Source organism: Ursus maritimus, unplaced genomic scaffold (assembly GCF_017311325.1).
Source record: "Ursus maritimus isolate PB19 unplaced genomic scaffold, ASM1731132v1 scaffold_18, whole genome shotgun sequence".
NCBI classification, from domain to species: domain Eukaryota; kingdom Metazoa; phylum Chordata; class Mammalia; order Carnivora; family Ursidae; genus Ursus; species Ursus maritimus.
In genome coordinates, this window is record NW_024424230.1 from 39915667 (window position 1) to 39933358 (window position 17692).

General features: G+C 37.7%; 1 long non-coding RNA gene across 1 annotated transcript in view; it reads left to right on the forward strand.

Moving 5' to 3' along the window:
• LOC121103262 overlaps window positions 1-8064 on the forward strand; it is a 17879-nt gene extending 9815 nt beyond the window's left edge. Inside the window, exon 2 of the long non-coding RNA XR_005835410.1 lies at window positions 7100-8064. This is a non-coding gene — a long non-coding RNA (uncharacterized LOC121103262). The remainder of the gene's footprint in view (window positions 1-7099) is intronic.
• The last annotated feature ends 9628 nt before the right edge of the window (window positions 8065-17692 follow it).

Consider the following 17692-nt stretch of genomic DNA (forward strand, 5'->3'; position numbering starts at 1 on the left):
TCGGTGTGGGGGGGGGGGGCATCTTTCACGGATTAGCTAGGTTTGCTCCAAGCCTAGGGATCACTGAAAGTGAAGGTTTAAGGTTTTCTCAGGACTTTATTGAGCATGCACCTTGCCTAGGCATGCATATGACTTTCTCAAATCCTCTGTCTAAGCACTTGTTTTTCTTTTAAAGATTTCATTTATTTGAGAGAGAGAGAGTACACGTGCGGCAGAGGGGAAGGGAGAAGCAGATTCCTCACTGAGCAAGGAGCCCAACATGGGACTCCTTCCCAGGACCCTGGGATCATGACCTGAGCCGAAGACAGACGCTTAACCAGCTGAGCCACCCGGGAGCCCCTAAGCAATTGGTTTTGGATGTCCTGATTTCCCAGTCTGACCCCTAGATTTGCCTTCAGGCCTTGGATGGTCTGTTAAATGTCTCTATCCATAATCTTTGACTCCAAGTGCTGTGGGTTGTGTAGTCCCCTTATAGCTTTCATGAAGAGTGTTTGCCACTTGTTCATGCCTACATTCCACGTTACGGGAGACAGAGGCTAACAAGTCAGTTGTACAGATATCCTTCAGCTTTATTAGACAGACATACAGAAACATGTCCAAGGATTAGAGCAGCTGGCAACCGGGCAGTTGCTCTCAAGGCCAGGGAAGAGGTGGGGTGAGGGCAAGTAAAAATTCAAAACATCCCTGCCTTTTTGGAGTTGGTTTTCTCTTGATTGGAGGTTTGCTGGGTAGCAGTCCTTTGTTTCCAGAGCTCTTACAGAGTTGGCTTAGATAGCTTCTGGTTGTTGTGTCAACGTCTTATGTGAGAAGCAGAGTTAGGGCCCTCCTCATCTGCCATTTTGCGGATGTTGGATTCCAAAGGGTTTTAGTTATGCAAATAATTCCAATTTTTTTCGTGTTTCTCCCTACTTTCTGACATTTCGTATGTGGAAAGATGATCTAGGGAATAAAAACAAAGTCAAAGGATGCATTACTTACTGTGCAAGAGAATAGCTTTATTCCCCATTGTGCCACAGTAAGATACTAAGTCCTAATGATTGAGGTTCAATGATAACATTTGCCCATAGAAGTTATTTATAAAATCTTTTCTGATTTGGGTAATATTTATGTAAAATATTATGATGCTGTATTTGATTTTCCTGTATAGTTGGTAAATATCTTTATATTTCAAGTCTTTAATATAAACTTCAAATATTGCTTATATTTTATTTCAAGTCATAAAATTATTTGCTTTCTAAAAATTTAAAAGCAGGGGTAACTATTTCTCTCTCTTTTTTAAAAAAAGATTTATTTATTTGAGAGAGAGAGAGAGAGTGAGCATGCTCGCACATGAGGCGGGGAGGGGTAGAAGGCGAGGGAGAGAGAATCTTCAAGCAGATTCCCCACTGAGTGTGGAGCTCAACGTTGGGGCCTGATACCAGGACCCTGAGATCAGGACCTGAGCCGAAATCAAGAGCCAAATGTTTAATGAACTGAGCCACCCAAGTGCCTCTATTTCTCTTTTTTAAAATACAATTTAAAATATCTAGTGGTATTGACTTCATATTTAAAGTCCTTTTTTTCCTGTTTTTGGCGATTTCTTATACTTCCCTTTTTAAAGAGCACTTTTTCTTTGAAGGTGAAACTACAATATGTGAACATAGGAATTATTTTTGTGAAGGTAATTTTCGGAACTGTGTTGATTTTATCAACCCAATTAACATTGTAATTATAAGATGTCTTCACAAGTAGGGTTCAAAGTTGGTTTTGTTTTCAATTACCTTTTCAATTAACTAACAAATGCTTCATGGATAAAAATTTGTCCAAATAAGACCTTTAAGAATAAAGGGGTCATTTTGAGAGAACGACCCACCAAACACTTTAAAAGGATTAAATGATGAAACAAGGATAAATATTGGAGAAACTTGAGTTGCTTTATGATTTTGATGGCCTGCAGGAGTGTGCCAAAATGTTAATGCCCCAGTGCGTCCATCACCACTTAATAGCATGATAAACCTTCTTGTGCATATAGTTTGTAAATATCTCTGATGATCTCATTAAACTTTTTTGTTTCTGTTTTTTAAAAAAACAGTGATAATAAAAGTAATATGTGTTCATTATTAAGATATAAACACTGAAAGAAAAGTATCAACAATAAAATACATACTATCCCCAAATTTTATGAGTCTACACTATCTCAGTAGGGATCTTTTCCATTTTCACGGCAGCAAAGTTTCTTCTTCCACTCCGCAGGCCTAGTGCCTGATAGATGAAAAGCTGTGTGTGACCTTCCTGCCCAAGCTAAGGTCTCAAGGTGAACACAAACTTCCTCTCTGGCAGTTTTCTGCTCTCTATGGTTTTTCCTTTGTGATTTCTTTCTTTCTTTCTTTCTTTCTTTCTTTCTTTCTTTCTTTCTTTCTTTCTCTTTCTTTCTTTCTTTCTTTCTTTCTTTCTTTCTTTCTTTCTCTCAAGGTTTTATTTATTTGAGAGCAAGAGAAAGAGAGAGAGAGAGACAGAGACAGAGAGCAGAAGCAGGAGGAGCAGGGAAGCAGAGGGAGAAGGAGAAGCAACTCCCTGCTGAGCAGGGAGCCTAAGGCGGGGCTCGATCCCAGGACCCTGAGATCATGGCCTGAGCGGAAGGCAGACGCTTAACCAACTGAACCACCCAGGCCCCCTAAAGACCATATTTTAAGCTATCCCATGTAATGTGGGAGTTTTCTTTTCCACGAAGGTACGGATTTTTAATCTCTGTGTGAGAGTACTGAGGAGGGTAAGAATGTTCAAACTGAGAAGAGTAGCCATCCTACCAAGACACAGATGCGACACAGTTGAAGGGTGTTTGATGAAGAAAATAAATATATACAAGGCGAGAAAGACAACATTCGAGTATGTGGCTAAGAGCTTCAGGAGAAACTAATAGGCAGATCGCAAGAGAAATAGTAGACAGACATACTAAATTGCTACTCTGAATACCAAAACCAGAGTCAGAAATTTATTAAACAAGTTAGTACAGACAGAAGTAAAAACAAAATAGCCAAGATTCTTATCTAGAAGAATAGACTCAGTGCCAGAGTTTAGAGAAAGCAGGAAAACTAGAACTCTGGAAGCAAAAGCATTCAAGGGGACAGCATTCACACTGAGGGTGTAGGTTATCTTACATCACAGTAGAATCTTGTAGAATTAAGGAGGGTTTACTAAGGCCCAAGGAAAAGAAATTTTCATTAAGAGAGGCAAAAAGAAAAAATGGGGGAGGGAGACGGAAATTTCCAGCTATAATTAAAAAATGGTATCAGGCAGACCAACCGGATAACTCAAAACCGTGAGTTTGGACGCATGTATTGATGTGGTTATGTTACTCAAAATAGCAGTTCATGTAGAACCACAGGGAAAAAAAAGGGAAGAAGGTGCAACTGTCATAAAATCAAAGTATCAAAGTATGGGAAGAAACCTGGAATCCAGTGGCAAGATATTAGGTAGTGCTGGTTGACAAAAGGAAACTGAAATTGATCTAGTCCTCAGATCAGGCCAGGCTGTGTACTCTGGACCCTTACCATGTAACACCTATTGGCTGTGAACGCCTCTTCCATTTGTGTCTCAGCCGCTGAAGCGTAAGATCTGTATCTTCCTGTGTGACCATGACCTCTCCTCCACATCATATGGGTTTTCTCTTGTTTCTTGTAAGTTTGCTAAAAGCAAATATAACAATTGCAACCCCCTTTAACTTAAACAAAATGGGATGGTTTAAAAACTCTTCCCCTAAAGCACACTTGTTCCAGCAGAAATACTGTGTACCTTCAGGGGACACGGATCTCAGTTCATCGCGTTTTATACTCCTCTAACTATTTACTGCGTAGACATTGACGAGCTAGCATCTGCTCCTGGAACACAGGCAGGAAAGGGAGGCCAGAAGCTGATACAATGATAGGGAAGGGACGTGTGGCTATCGTCTTTCATCTGATGGTGCCAGGAATTCCTTTGAGTCAGATTCAAAGGCCTGACAAGCTGTCACTCAGACGGACCCAGAACCACTCAACACAGCCTTTCCCTCTGCCTTCTGTTCCACCGTCCTGGAGTGTCCAAGCTAGAAAAATAAAAGCTACATGTCTTAGACTCTGTTGCATTTCAGGTTTTGGCTGCAGTTTAGGTTCCCGTCCATCAGATGCTTTTGCACAGGTGCCGGGAAGCAGAAGGCAGGCAGAGGCTTGGTTTCTGTTTCTTCCGTGAAAATAAGTCTTTTAAAGGCATCTTTTTTTTTTTTTCCTCTGACAACTCCCTGAAAATTGTTGCTTCTTGACTGTGGCTTTGTCCTGACAGTGGTAAGTTCTTGAATGTGGCTGCGCAGGCTTACGCCCAGAGCCGGCCACTGCAGAAGAGCGCCCTCAGTACCTTTGTTCTTCAGTGTGGCTCCGTATTATTTCCTACATATACGACCAGTTCAGTTCAGTTCAATTCAACTCAATCTGTTTCCTCAGCCTTCACAAATCTGTAAGCACTTCACTCCCTTATCTTTTGCTAAAACTAGCTTAAATGTTTTGTTTTCCTTAAATCCTGACCCCTACAGCACCGTTTCCAATGATGACGTCTAATATAATTGCTGACTGAATCAGTGTGATTAAATATTGTTAAAGTTAGATACTGGCCGGACATTAGGTGGCTCTGGAAATATTGAGGCTGGCTGCTGACATGAGCACATTGGCAGATGTCACTAGTATGCCCGGATTGCATGTTATCCAATGTATTATCCAATCGCTGAGACTCTTCCTTACTCTTCCTTTGGAATGAGACTAAAGATATTTTTTCAGGTCTCAGAGACATGGAGGATGTGTCATTCCAGTTAGAAGGGCAGATTCCTGTCTCTTGTATATGAATGTGTGTAGTAAGAAGTTACACAGACCTCATCAAAACGCTTCCTCCCATCTGTAGTAGGAAGACTTCTAGAATGGTTCCCAATAGCATCCATATCCTAGTCTTCACACCCTTGGGTGTGAGCTGGACAGAGGGACTTGATTCTAACTAATAGAGTACAACAAAATGGATGAGATGTTACTTCTGTAATTTGGTTACAAAATACTGTAGCTTCCATTTTGCTTGAAGATTCTATTGGCTTCTTGCACATTTTGTACTTTTTGATGAAGCAAGCCTCCATGTTGGGGATGCCGAGACCCAGAAAGGCACTAAATCCTCAGTACAACAGCCCATGAGGAACAGGATCCTGCCTACAACCGTGTGAACATGGGGGCATATCTTTACCCACCCGAGCCTCGTGATGATTGCATTCTAGCCAAGCTGGCACGGCGGCTGCAACATGTGAAGGACTTGAAAGTGTAACAGCCAGCTGGGCTGGGCTCGATTTCTTAAACAAAGAAGCTGTGAGATAATACAGATGTGTCTTTTTAAGCCACTGAGTTCGGGGATAATTTGTTATTCAGCAACAGATGTTTTTTAACTTATTTTTATTTAGTCGTACTGAGTTTTTAGTTTGCACATTGGAAAAGCACCTAATTTTTCTGTTGGTAGGCTGGGATTCTGATAGCTTCCGAACATCTTGGTTTAGAATTACAGAGATCCACAGCAGAGGGGGGAAAATCAATGAGATGAAAAGGCAACCTACAGAATGGGAGAAACTATTTTCAAACTATGTAAGTGGTAAGGGGTTAATCCCCTAAATATCTGAGGAACTCCTGTAACTCAATAACAACAACAACAACAACAACAGCAACAACAACAACAACAGCAAAACAACCCTAATAACCTGATACACAAATTGGCAAAGGACTTGAATAGATACTTCTCTAAAGAAGTCATACAAATACCCAAGGGGTATGTGCAAAAAATGCTCACTCAATGTCATTAATCATCAGGGAAATGTGAACTAAAATCACAGTGAATATTGTTTCACACTTCCCAGGATGACAATTATCACAAAAACAGATAACAATAAGCTGGGATGTGGAGAAATTAGAACCCCTCTACACCGTTAGTAAGGATGCAAAAATGGTGCAGCGACCATGGAAAACAGTATGTAGGTTCCTCAGTAAATTAAAAATAGAATGACCCTATGATCTAGCAATCCCACTTATGGGTATTTATTAAAAAATGAAATCAGGATCTCAAAGAGATATTAACAGTCCCATGTTTATTGCAGCACTATTCACAATAGCTAAGATGTGGAAACAACTCAAGATTCCATTGACAGATGGATAAAGAAAATACACTATATACAGTCACTGCAATATTTATTATTTGGCCTTTCAAAAGAAGGAAATTATGCAATATGCAATAATATGGATGAACAATGAGGACATTATGCTAAGTGAAATAAGCCAGTCTTAGAAAGACAAATATTGTGTGGTTCTCCTTATATGGGATGCCTAAAACAGTCAAATTTAGAGAAACAAAGAGTATAATGCTGGTCACCAGGGGCTGGGGAAGGGAGAAATGAGGGGTGGCTATTTAGTGGGTGTATAGTGTTTCAGGCATGCAAGATGAAAACGTTCTAGAGATCTCCTGTACAACTCTGACCCTATAATCAACAATACTGTACTGTACACTTAAAATTTGCTCGTGCTAAGTATTTTTACCACAATAAAATAAAATTTAAAAAAATTCCAAATATTAAAGTATTTGAAACAAACAGGGACACTTCTATCATTTTAGTCAAGTTTTGAAAATTTGAAACTCTGTTGAGTAGGGATTGATTAAAAATAATCACTTTGAAAATAACAGCCTCTCTCTCTGCCTCTCTTGCATTCTCTCTCTCATTGTACCGCTTCATAGGCCAACTGACTTCAGTCAGTGGTCATTTTACCATTGTTTCCTATCAAAATGTTATTACAAATCTAACTTTTTTCCTTTCTTACCTGCTAATTGATACTTCTCTTTCCCCAGGTACTTTGGAACTTCTTTCCAGGAGAACAAGTTATGAAAACTCTCCTCTCTCTCTCTCTCTGTACTTCTTCCTACACTCTGGATGTAGTGAAGGAAGAGACTTAGTCTATCCTTGAAGGGAGGGGGACTCTCTCGGGTGGGATGAACCCATCCAGAATGGGTCAGCGCCATTTTGAGTGACGCCACCGTCAGCCTTGGAAGCTGACCTCAACACTTTGTTGTTTATTGGCAGAGACTCCCAGCTGCTAGCTGTGAATAGTGCGAGTGGAGAGGTCACACAATGATATCCAGAGCCCTCAATGGTCAGCTGTCCTGTTCCCATGTAAGTGAAAGTGTCACACTGCTTGTCTCAAGAAAACTTGCACTTCACGTCCAACAGCTGAACAATGGGATGAACAATGTCTTAAGGCTACACCACAATTCTTATCTCATGGGGATTTCTGCTCTGTGATGTCCCCACACCTGAGTCTCTAAGCAGACTTCAGGACACCTGGTGCAGTGGGTATGTGGTTGCAAATGGCCTCTCATTTCTGTGCTTTTGGGGTTGGATTGCATAGTTTAGTGCACTTAGTCTGGGGAAGATGGGGAGTAGATACCATTGGAGTATAACCAAGCCCGAATTTCAGTAACATAAAGAGACATAACATAGTTAACACAATTCACTGAAAGAAACACATATTCTAAAAAAGTTGACTTGAAGAAGTCATAATTGACTGCTGAGGAATGCTGATGTCCATGTATTACTAACTGATGCTCCTTTTTACACTGAGGCCTTTGAATATGTGTTTTGGTCTACTTAGAATTCTCATTCCCTTACAAGTCTGATTCCCTTCATTCAAGCTCATTAGTGCTAATGCTAGCTGTGTAACTGGAGGATATTCACCTGCTCTTCCCTTCCATACCACCATCATCACCATCACTACCTAGCTCCTACCTCTAGGTGTTGCTGGGGTAGGAGAGTGGGTCGAAGAAGAAATTATCTTTACTTCCTTTACCTAAACAAATGACCATAGGATGCCTTGTTCATGAACGTGATCTGGCTTACAAAGTGGGAAAAGCTCCCAATAAATTTAGTTTCAAAATATCTTCTGTGTCTATATGTAGCTAAGAGATAGTCATCGAAGGGTATATGGTTCCACAATGGACTCAATTTACTACTTGCTTGTCTTACACAATAGGAGGCCCTGGAACATAGCTTAAAAAAAAAAAAAAAAAAGGAAGAAAGAAAAACCAAAAGGGAACTGCCACTGTTCTTTGGGACACAGAAAATATTGCCTGTACTGAGCTCAAATGAGGGGTTGCTTTAGGAAAATATGTCTTTTTCTTATTGTGAATTCAGGCTGTACTGCCCTGAGAGTTAGTACGTGTGTATGCTTGTGTCCTGGAAGCCCGTGTTGGGTTCATCCCTGGCTGGCTGGATGCCCAGAAGAACGAAGTGCCTCTGAACGCCTCCATGGCGGACTGTCTCTAAAAGGAGCTGGCTTTAGGGACGGACATCCACTCTGAACAGTTTTGGGAGTCTTGCTGGAGATTGAGAGTTTCTGGTTGGGTATCTAAGGGGTCTTAGAGGTCACTGACCCCTGAAGGTGGAGTGTGGGATTTTCCTAAAGACAATACAGGTTTATATAAGGGTTTGCAAAGTCAGGAGTTATCTGAGAAGAACATGAACCTGAGGACAGAATGGCACTCCTAGGAATTTGGGTCCAACCCCAGAGATGTCTGTTCTGAGACATAAACCTCTGGGTGCTTATCATTTTTGACTACGGTGATGATTATAGTTCATGTACAGTTTTTCTTCTACGTTGGAATTCTTTCTATTTATCCCTAAGCATTTTGTTCTGTCTTATGAATGCTTACAGTGTTTTGTCTTGGTATTTTGAGACACCAAGGAGGAAACCAGTGAAGGAAAGTGGCTGTCTCACATTGACTGAGTCCTGTGGTTGACTGCAACACTGTCTTGGGCAGTGGTAGATGATACACGCTGTGACCAGCCGGGCACAGAGGCAGAGAAGTAGCTGTGTGAAGTGTGAAGACCCCTTCTTCCCCAATACACTCAGGAAGGTGGTTATTGAATGGATGGAATTGATTCTTAGGTTAAATTCTAATTAAGTACTTTCTATGCATTGTCGTCCCTCAAAGCTTGTTTCCTCCTGGAGAGGCCCATGAGGCAGAGATTGGGTGTATCCTGTTTATTATTTTTTTCTGCTAACTAGCATGTAACAAGGTACGAAGGAGGTATTTAAAAAGTATTTGTTAAATGGATGAAATTGTAACTATTCTTGAGGCTTAAATTAGGCACATTCCACCACTTGGGGAACTGAACCCAAGTTTAATTTTCATTATTTGCCATTAGCTGACGTATTATGTATCCCTTCTTCTGAAAGGCAATGTGACAGTCACGAACTTGACATGATTCGTAAATTTGTAAATTAAAGGCACATAGGCAGAAATATGTATGAGCAGGCAGAGCAAAATCAGCCTAACATCCAACCCCCTCGAAATAGTAAACCTCTTTACACTTAGAGGCACTCGAGATGTTTAGAAAATTGGTCAATGAAATAACTAAATAGATTTCCAAAATAAAATTCTCATAGCAATTAAACAGAATTACAAGTCAACCTGAGTTGAATGATGATCTACTCTAAAATTCTATTTCTGGATGTAATCTCTGTGAGACCCCCTTTGAGCCAAATGTCCACTGTGTTTAGTCCAAACTGTGATTTAAGAAATGGCCACTAGATGGCAACATATATTGATGTTATTTTTCAAGGTTAAGTCCAAGTTATCATTACATGGTGCACAATTTTCACATAAAAATTTTATTTTATTTTTTAAATTTTATTTTAGATACACTGAATTATACATTATTTACTATATATGAGAAATTTTCAAAATAGGATTAAAATAGTTGTCTCAGGAATTTTGGAATTTGATGAGATTTTCAAGGTTAAATATTTTGACAACTGAGCGGATTGGATAGTCAGTATTTGTGAAGTCAAATGCCAGTTTGGAATGCGAGAAATATTATGGATCTTGAAGTGTAATCTTAACGTTTTGACTTATATGTTTTAAATCAGCATTTATTAGTGCATGATAACAACAGGGATTAAAAGCTGGATTTATTAGATAAACTAGTTCTTTGTAGGACTTTTCAGAGATTTAATATGTTAATGTGCATTCTTTTTCTCAAAAGAAAAAGTATGTAGAATTCCTCAAGTGGAACATCTTTTACGAAACATTTCCTTACAGAATAGTGTTCTCCAACATCCGAGGGAAAATGGGGTCCTGAGAGAGGATTTCTAACCATGACAATTAATATCATTAGAAGTGATTGTAGGCATGTGAGGAAATAGGAAATATATGTAAAGTAACAAAATATAGAATGTGGCGATACTAAATCTAAACTAATTTTTGAAAATATTGCAATTTTTAAACTTTAAAAAGTACCTAAAATTCATTGGCTAGTTCATCCTGCTTGAAGATAAATTAATCCTCTTCTGCGAGAAGATAATGGGAATATTAAAAATCCCGTGTTAATGAGCCAAAAGAACTCCATATCATCGGAATGGATTTTTGTACATTTGAGTTTCTCTTTTATGAGAGAGGGAAATGGCACCAGAGACAGGAAACTGGGTATTGATTTCTAAAAAGCAAACCGTGAGACTGTCATGGACGGATATTTTACATTTCTTGAAGCTCTAATACTTCTCACTGTAAATTCGTGTTCGCGCTGATAACGCCGTGACCCGACAAGATACTACAGCCTGAAAGATGGATGCTGTTATGTTTTCTACTGGACTAAATTGAGAAATTACTTGGTGAGGTGTCATTGCAACCACACACGGGTGGACTAAATACCACACACGTTTTCCCCACCAGTGACTTTGTTACCTGTTGCACGTGTTAGGCACCAAAAGGATTCACGTCTGATGAATAACCTCCGGTGGATGATTTTGAATGAAGCCATCAATTTTGATTTATCGTCCTATGCTGCCATCCCGTGGTTACTTGAGAAATGAATAAAGTGGGGAGATCTCAGGTTTTAAAAAAGGTCTGAGCTATTCGCATTTGTGGTATAACAGAAATAAGGGACTCGAGCAGACCTGTGCCCGTCTCCCCGGAAAGAATGATATTCATAGTGGCATTCCTTCATTTATTTTCTCTAGCTTTCACCCCTCTGAGATAGGATGAGTTTAAAAGAGTTGCTGCATAATGTATGAAGGAGAAAAATCCTGGGAGGACTTAACAGTTCAGAGAAATAATTGTCTCTTATTCTTAAATATTTCCATAGGGGGGAGGGAGGAAGAACATCTGTTTTCAGCTTAATTTTCGTTTGATCAGGAGAACTCATTCCTTTCCGAACAGTTTGTCTAAACTAGGTTTTGAAAAATATCCATCATATCCATATAGCAATGAAAAAGCTAAAGCCGATCAGCAGAGAGCCGGGCTGATGTATTTTGGAATGCGACTATTTCGGGTTTTATCTTTTTTTATCTTAATGAAACATGGTGCCATTATGCAAGTGGTCTTGCTATTACCTGCAAAATAATCTACCGGGTGATGGAATGGAAGGCTCTTTGAGGCAATTCAATGTAGAAATGCTTTCATTTATTCACAGCAGATAATGAATTATCTTCTAAAAGATGAGTTGCTTTTGATCACCTGTTTCTAATTTAAAACAAATTACTTGCTCTTTCCTAGTTGTGTCTAATGAAAGAAATAACTTAATGAACATCATATTAAGGATTAATCTTAATAATATTAATTCTTATGATTGTATTGTCAAACCAATTAAAGTCATTAGTCTATACTTACTGAGAATTTTTCTGTTAATGTTTCTATTTTACATAAATGGATATGACGAGTTTTAGTGTGTAGATCAAGGTCATAGAAGAAAACAGAAGTGAAAGAAAATAAGAATTCTAAGCTATCGATTCAGCTTTATGTTTAATTATTCATTCGTAAGGCCCTTGATAATGCATTTCAGAAAACATTAAATATTGCAATTTTCTTATTAAATATTTAGTTCTGGTACTTTTATGTTACAATATTAACAAACCATGGCTTTGCCTAATCAAAATAAGAGCCACAATGCTACCTTGCTAAAGTTTATTTTATTCCATTTCTGCCTTCTAGTCGCCTACTAAATAAGGACATTATTGGTCAGATATTACTGTTGAAAATCTGGTTGGGTAGCACATTACCATCTTTGTAATGCATGTAGAGCTTAGTAAACGTGTTAAAATGCAGTCACCTTATCAACGATAAGAACATAGTTACATCATCACTGTAAGTTGACTTTATTTCCTTCTTTAGGGGGAAAAGAACTATATGCATAACAACTCAATGTAAAATGAAAAAGGTAAACAACAGCTTGCTTAATAAATAACATAAAGCAATTCTCCATCAAAGCCTCTGTAATTACTTTGTGGAACAGGCTGCCCTTAATACAACAATTAATTAATTTTTCCAAATGAATTATGCAAGCCAATATTTTTTCTTCATTAATGTTTTGTTGAAGTCATTAAGTTTCATTAATGAATAACAAAGAAGCAATTGGGTCTTTATTCTAACTGATATATATTAATGTGCTTAACTTGAACAAAATGTGTTTCTAGTATGTAATCAAATTTGAATCAATCAAGTCAATTTACCAGTCAAATGTCCTTTTGGAGCTCCGGCTGCTTCACGTGGATGGCTCTTCACAAAGAACGTGCCGAAAGTGACCCAGAAGGCTCCATGGTTCTGCCAAGTATCTCATCGAGTCTTAATTAGAGTCCATTTGATTTTCGGAAGGAGGCTACTAGTGCCTCACGCAGAATTCTGATTCTAATTATGATGAATGTGAATAAAAGCTTAAAATTAATCATTGTAAAATTATGACTGTTAGCCAAGATGCCAGTTCCTTTTTCCAAAGAAAGAACAGACAAATTCATCCTAATCTTGGTTCTGTGAGCGTACAAACATAGACAGGTTTACTACTCCCTTTTCACAAGACGTATGTCTGAAGAGCAGCAAAGCTCATCGTGGCTGTCTGTATGTAAATACAAAAAAATATTGATTACTGAACTACCTGGTGTATGACATTGTGACCTATTATCTTGTTACAGGAACAAGGCCTGACCATCCCCTTATATAATCTGTGGGACTTCTGAATGAGAGCCCATTCATCAAGATACCTGTATCTGTCTATGAGCCTTTTTTAAAAACCAGTTTTTAGTAATAACCGAAGTAGCTCTTGGTATTTTAAAAATAAAATCAAGCAAACTATATCAAAAAATTTCAACAACAAAAATTTTTTTTGGTAGAGCAGGCATACTCATTTTAAAATTTCTTTTGACAAGGTACAGGCCCTAAAACATTTAAAACAATCTTCACAAAGAAAAATAAGGTGGGAAGAATTATTCTACTTGGTATGAAGCCTTACCATAGAGCTCTAGTAATGAAGACAATGTGGTATCGGTGGAAAAATAGGCATATAGATCAATGAATCAGAAAAGAACACCAGAGACACAGCCACACAAATACACCCAGTTGATTTTTGAGAAAGGTATAAAACCAGTTCAAGGAAGGAAAAATAGTCTTTCGACAAATGCTGCCTGAACAATTGAATATGCATGGGAAAAAGATGAACAAAAACAAAACCAAACCAAAGGACCCTTGACCTAAAATGCAAACCTTACACAAAGATTAACTGAAAATAAATCATAGAGTTAAAAGTAAAACGTAAAAATAGAAAACTTTCAGAAAAAACATAGGAGAAAATCTTTGGGATCTAGCGGTAGACAAAGGATTCTAAAAGCACAATCGAAATTAATAAATTGGTACTCATTAAAACGTGGAATTTTTCCTCTGTGAAAGCCCGTGGGAATTGGACAAAAAGATAAACTATGACTGGGAGAAAACATTTTCAAGACTCATCTCCAACAAAGGACTAGTAGTTAGAGTGTATAAAGGGCACCCACAATTCAACAGTATACAAACAAATAACACAATTTAAAAATGAGCGAAAGACATTAATAGGTATTTTAACAAAGAAGATAATACAGATGACAAATAAGCATATAAAAGATGTTCGATATCATTATACCTCAAGGTAATGCAAATTAAATCCACAAGATATCATTACACACCTGTCAGAATGGTTAAAACAAGAAATGAAATCAAATGATGAAAAATAGTTTGGTAGTTTCTTATAAAACCAAAAATGCAGCGACCATATAACTCAGCAATTGTACTCCTGAGTATATATTCCAGAGAAAATGAAAAGTTGTACAACGGTCTTCTCTGTATCATTTCTGACAACTACATGTGAATCTACAATTATCTCATTAAAAATCTCAATAATAATAAAAAAAACCCAGAGGAAGTGATTGCGAATAAATTTCATGTATTTTATTAGGTAATTGAGTCAAAGGTTAACATCAATGTGCACAACAAATTATAATTATGATACATATTTCTCACAAGTCCAGACTTCCAGTTATATTACAAAGCTGTGGGAATCGAAAACGTATAGTACCGGCACAAAAATAGACACATAGATCAATGGTACAGGATAGAAAACCCAGAAATAAGCCCACAGGTATATGGTCAATTAATCTTTGACAGAGCAGGAAAGAATATCCAATGGGAAAAAAGACAGTCTTTTCAACAAATGGTGTTGGAAAAACTGGTGAGCTACATTCAAAAGAATGAAACTGGACTACTTTCTTATACTATATAAAAAAATAAATTAAAATGGCTTAAAGTCCTAAATGTGAGATCTGAAACCATAAAAATCCTGGAAGAGAGCCCAGGCAGTAAGATCTCTGACACAGGCTGTGGCAACATTTTTCTTGATATGTCTCCTGAAGCAAGGGCAATAAAAGCAAAAATAAACTATTGGACTACATCAAAAAAGAAAGCTTCTGCACAGCGAAGGAAACAATAAAACTAAAAGACAACTTACTGAATGGGAGAAGATATTTGCAAATGATATATCTGATAAAGGGTTAGTATCCAAAATATATAAAGAACTTTTGAGACTCAACACCCAAAAAACAAATAATCCAATTAAAATATGGGCAGAGGACTTGAACAGACATTTCTCCAAAGAAAACATACAGATGGCCAAGAGACGTATGAAAAGATGCTCAACATTGCTCATCATCAGGGAAATGCAAATCAAAACCACAATGAGATGTCACCTCACACCTGTCAGAATGACTAAAACCAAAACACAAGAAACAACAAGTGTTGGTGAGGCTGTGCAGAAAAAGGAACTCTCTTGCACTGCTGGTGGGAACGCAAACTGGTGCAGCCACTGTGGAAAACAGTGTGGAAATTCCTCAAAATTTAAAAATAGAACTAACCTATGATTCAGTAATTGTGCTTCTGGGTATTCACCCCCAAAATAAAAAAAAACCCACTAATTTAAAGGGATACATGCATCCTTATGTATAGCAACATTATTTACAATAGCCAAATTACGGAAGCAGCCCATGTTCATAATAGATGAATGAATAAAGAAGAGTGAGCTATATATATAATGGAATATTATTTAGCCATAAAAAGAATGAAATCTTGCCATTTGCGACAACATGGATAGGGCTAGAGAGTACAACGCTAAGTGAAATAAGTCAGAGAAAGACAGATACCATACGATTTCACTCATATGTAGAATTTAAAAGAAAAGAAGTGAACAAGGGAAAAAAAAGACAGAGAGAGAGAGGGAGAGAGAAGCCAAAAAACAGACACTAAACTCTTGAGAACAAACTGATGATTACCAGAGGGGAGGTGGGTCAGGAGGATGGAGGAAACAGGTGATGAGAATTAAGGAGTGTACTTGTGGCGAGCGCTGGGTGTTGAATGGACGTGTTGAATCACTATATCGTACACTTGAAACTAATATAATGTTGTATGTTCACTATACTAGAATTAAAATAAAATAAAAAAGATATGTATCTAAGTAAATAGAACATTTAATATTAGTTTCAGTATCTATACTCTAAGTAACTGCTGAAAGCTTTCCTTACATGTAACTAAAGAATATATTTCTACGCTCATCCCCTTTGAACCTTCACCTTTCACCTGATTCTGCACTGCCATGAATTCTCATGTGCTTTCCTGATGATCTACTTTTTTTATTGTTTATTTTTTGTACGCTCTGATCCAATCTTTTTCTTTTATCAAGGCTAGTAAGTCTACCATTTGTTGTAATTACACCAAGTTCAGAATTAAAAAGACTAAATCACCATTCACAATATTTCTACAGCTCATGCTAGATAACGAATCAATGTATGCAAATACTGGAGATGGGATTCTACTCTAGGACTTATTCCTAGGAAAAGTTAACTCCTTGTGAGTTGTTGGGGTTATATGAGATAATTTCGTCTTCTACCCTTCCTCATTTAATTTTTTCTCCTTTCTTCTTTCTCTTTTTTTCCCCATTACTAATTTCTGATTTTACAACAAAGAATGGTGGATTTTACGAATAAAGTAAAATAACTCTAAATATTAAATAAGCAAGCAAACAAAACAGAAAATCCTTATGGTTATATTTTTGATTGGCTACTGCTGGGGTATTATGATGAATCATTTCATTCCTATTTGTGTGAGTAACACACAATGAACCCTCCAAATAATTATTGATGTGATTTGACTGCATGGAAATGTGTTTGATCGAATTTCTGTGTTCTCTGTTTATGGTCGTCTGTTGGTGAATATTATCAAATGATTAATTAGATAGATAGATGCCACACATGAAGTTAGTGATATGTTTTAAAAAATGATTGATTTAAATTAAACAAGAATATATAAAAGTGCGAATAATGATATCTACTAGACGAACAGCTTGATAAATAGCCAAAACCCTTCTTTGGAAGGAAAGACCCTGAAACTATCAAAGTAGTAGAATAGGGTGAAAGGAAGGCTCTACGCAAAGGAAAAATCTGACTCATTAGGATATTTTTCAAGCACAAGTTTACTGCTAGCATCTCTGTTCTAAGATGTCTTATCCAGGAATAGACCTTGTGAGAAAACAGGGTGGCACCATTACTGAACCCGGTTGTTCTAGGCTTTATATACACCCAGCACATACCATATTCAGTCTTTTTGGAAAAAACAAGTTCTTAATCCTGTAGCTCTCCTGTCTTGTTATCTGTCTAGTGGGTAGACTTTGTTGCCATAACTTTTCTTTTGTTATGTTTTTTAGAGCAGAAGGTGTTGGGCTCACACCCGTTCCTCAGTCCGCAGCGGTGACTGCCACACCAGTGATAGTTCTCATTTTTCTAGGCTCTTCAGAAAGAAATAAATGTTAAGATTGCTCACCAATACAGCTTTCTATTTTCTAGTTTATATCCTCATAATGAAGCATTGTAAGTTTTTAATTATAGGCTATCACACAGAAGCTGATACCGCATCAAAATCAACATCACGCTTCTGAAAGAGCAATGAGTGCTTTGAGGTCCATTTAGAAAAGCTTGAGCAGTTCAAGTTTGGTTGTGTTTATGTTATGGCATTTATAATGACAAGCAATCTGGATGAAAAGTAAAAGTTCTGTGAATCAACCAGATGTGTCCAACTATCTAAATTTTCAGCATCAAAAGACTGAGTGAATTTTTATCTTAGGATAATTAGCTTCTTGTTTGACTGTAAGATTGGAGATTATTATACCGCCAATGCATGCAGCACTCAGATGACATTTTGCCATCATCCCTTGATTGTAAAGAATTAGCAGAGGGCAGCGCGGAGGAGTGGGGCTTTGGGAGTTAGACAGTACCTGGTTTGCATTTGACCTTTCCCACTTGTTAGCTGGGTGCCCTTGAGAAAATTAAGAAACTGC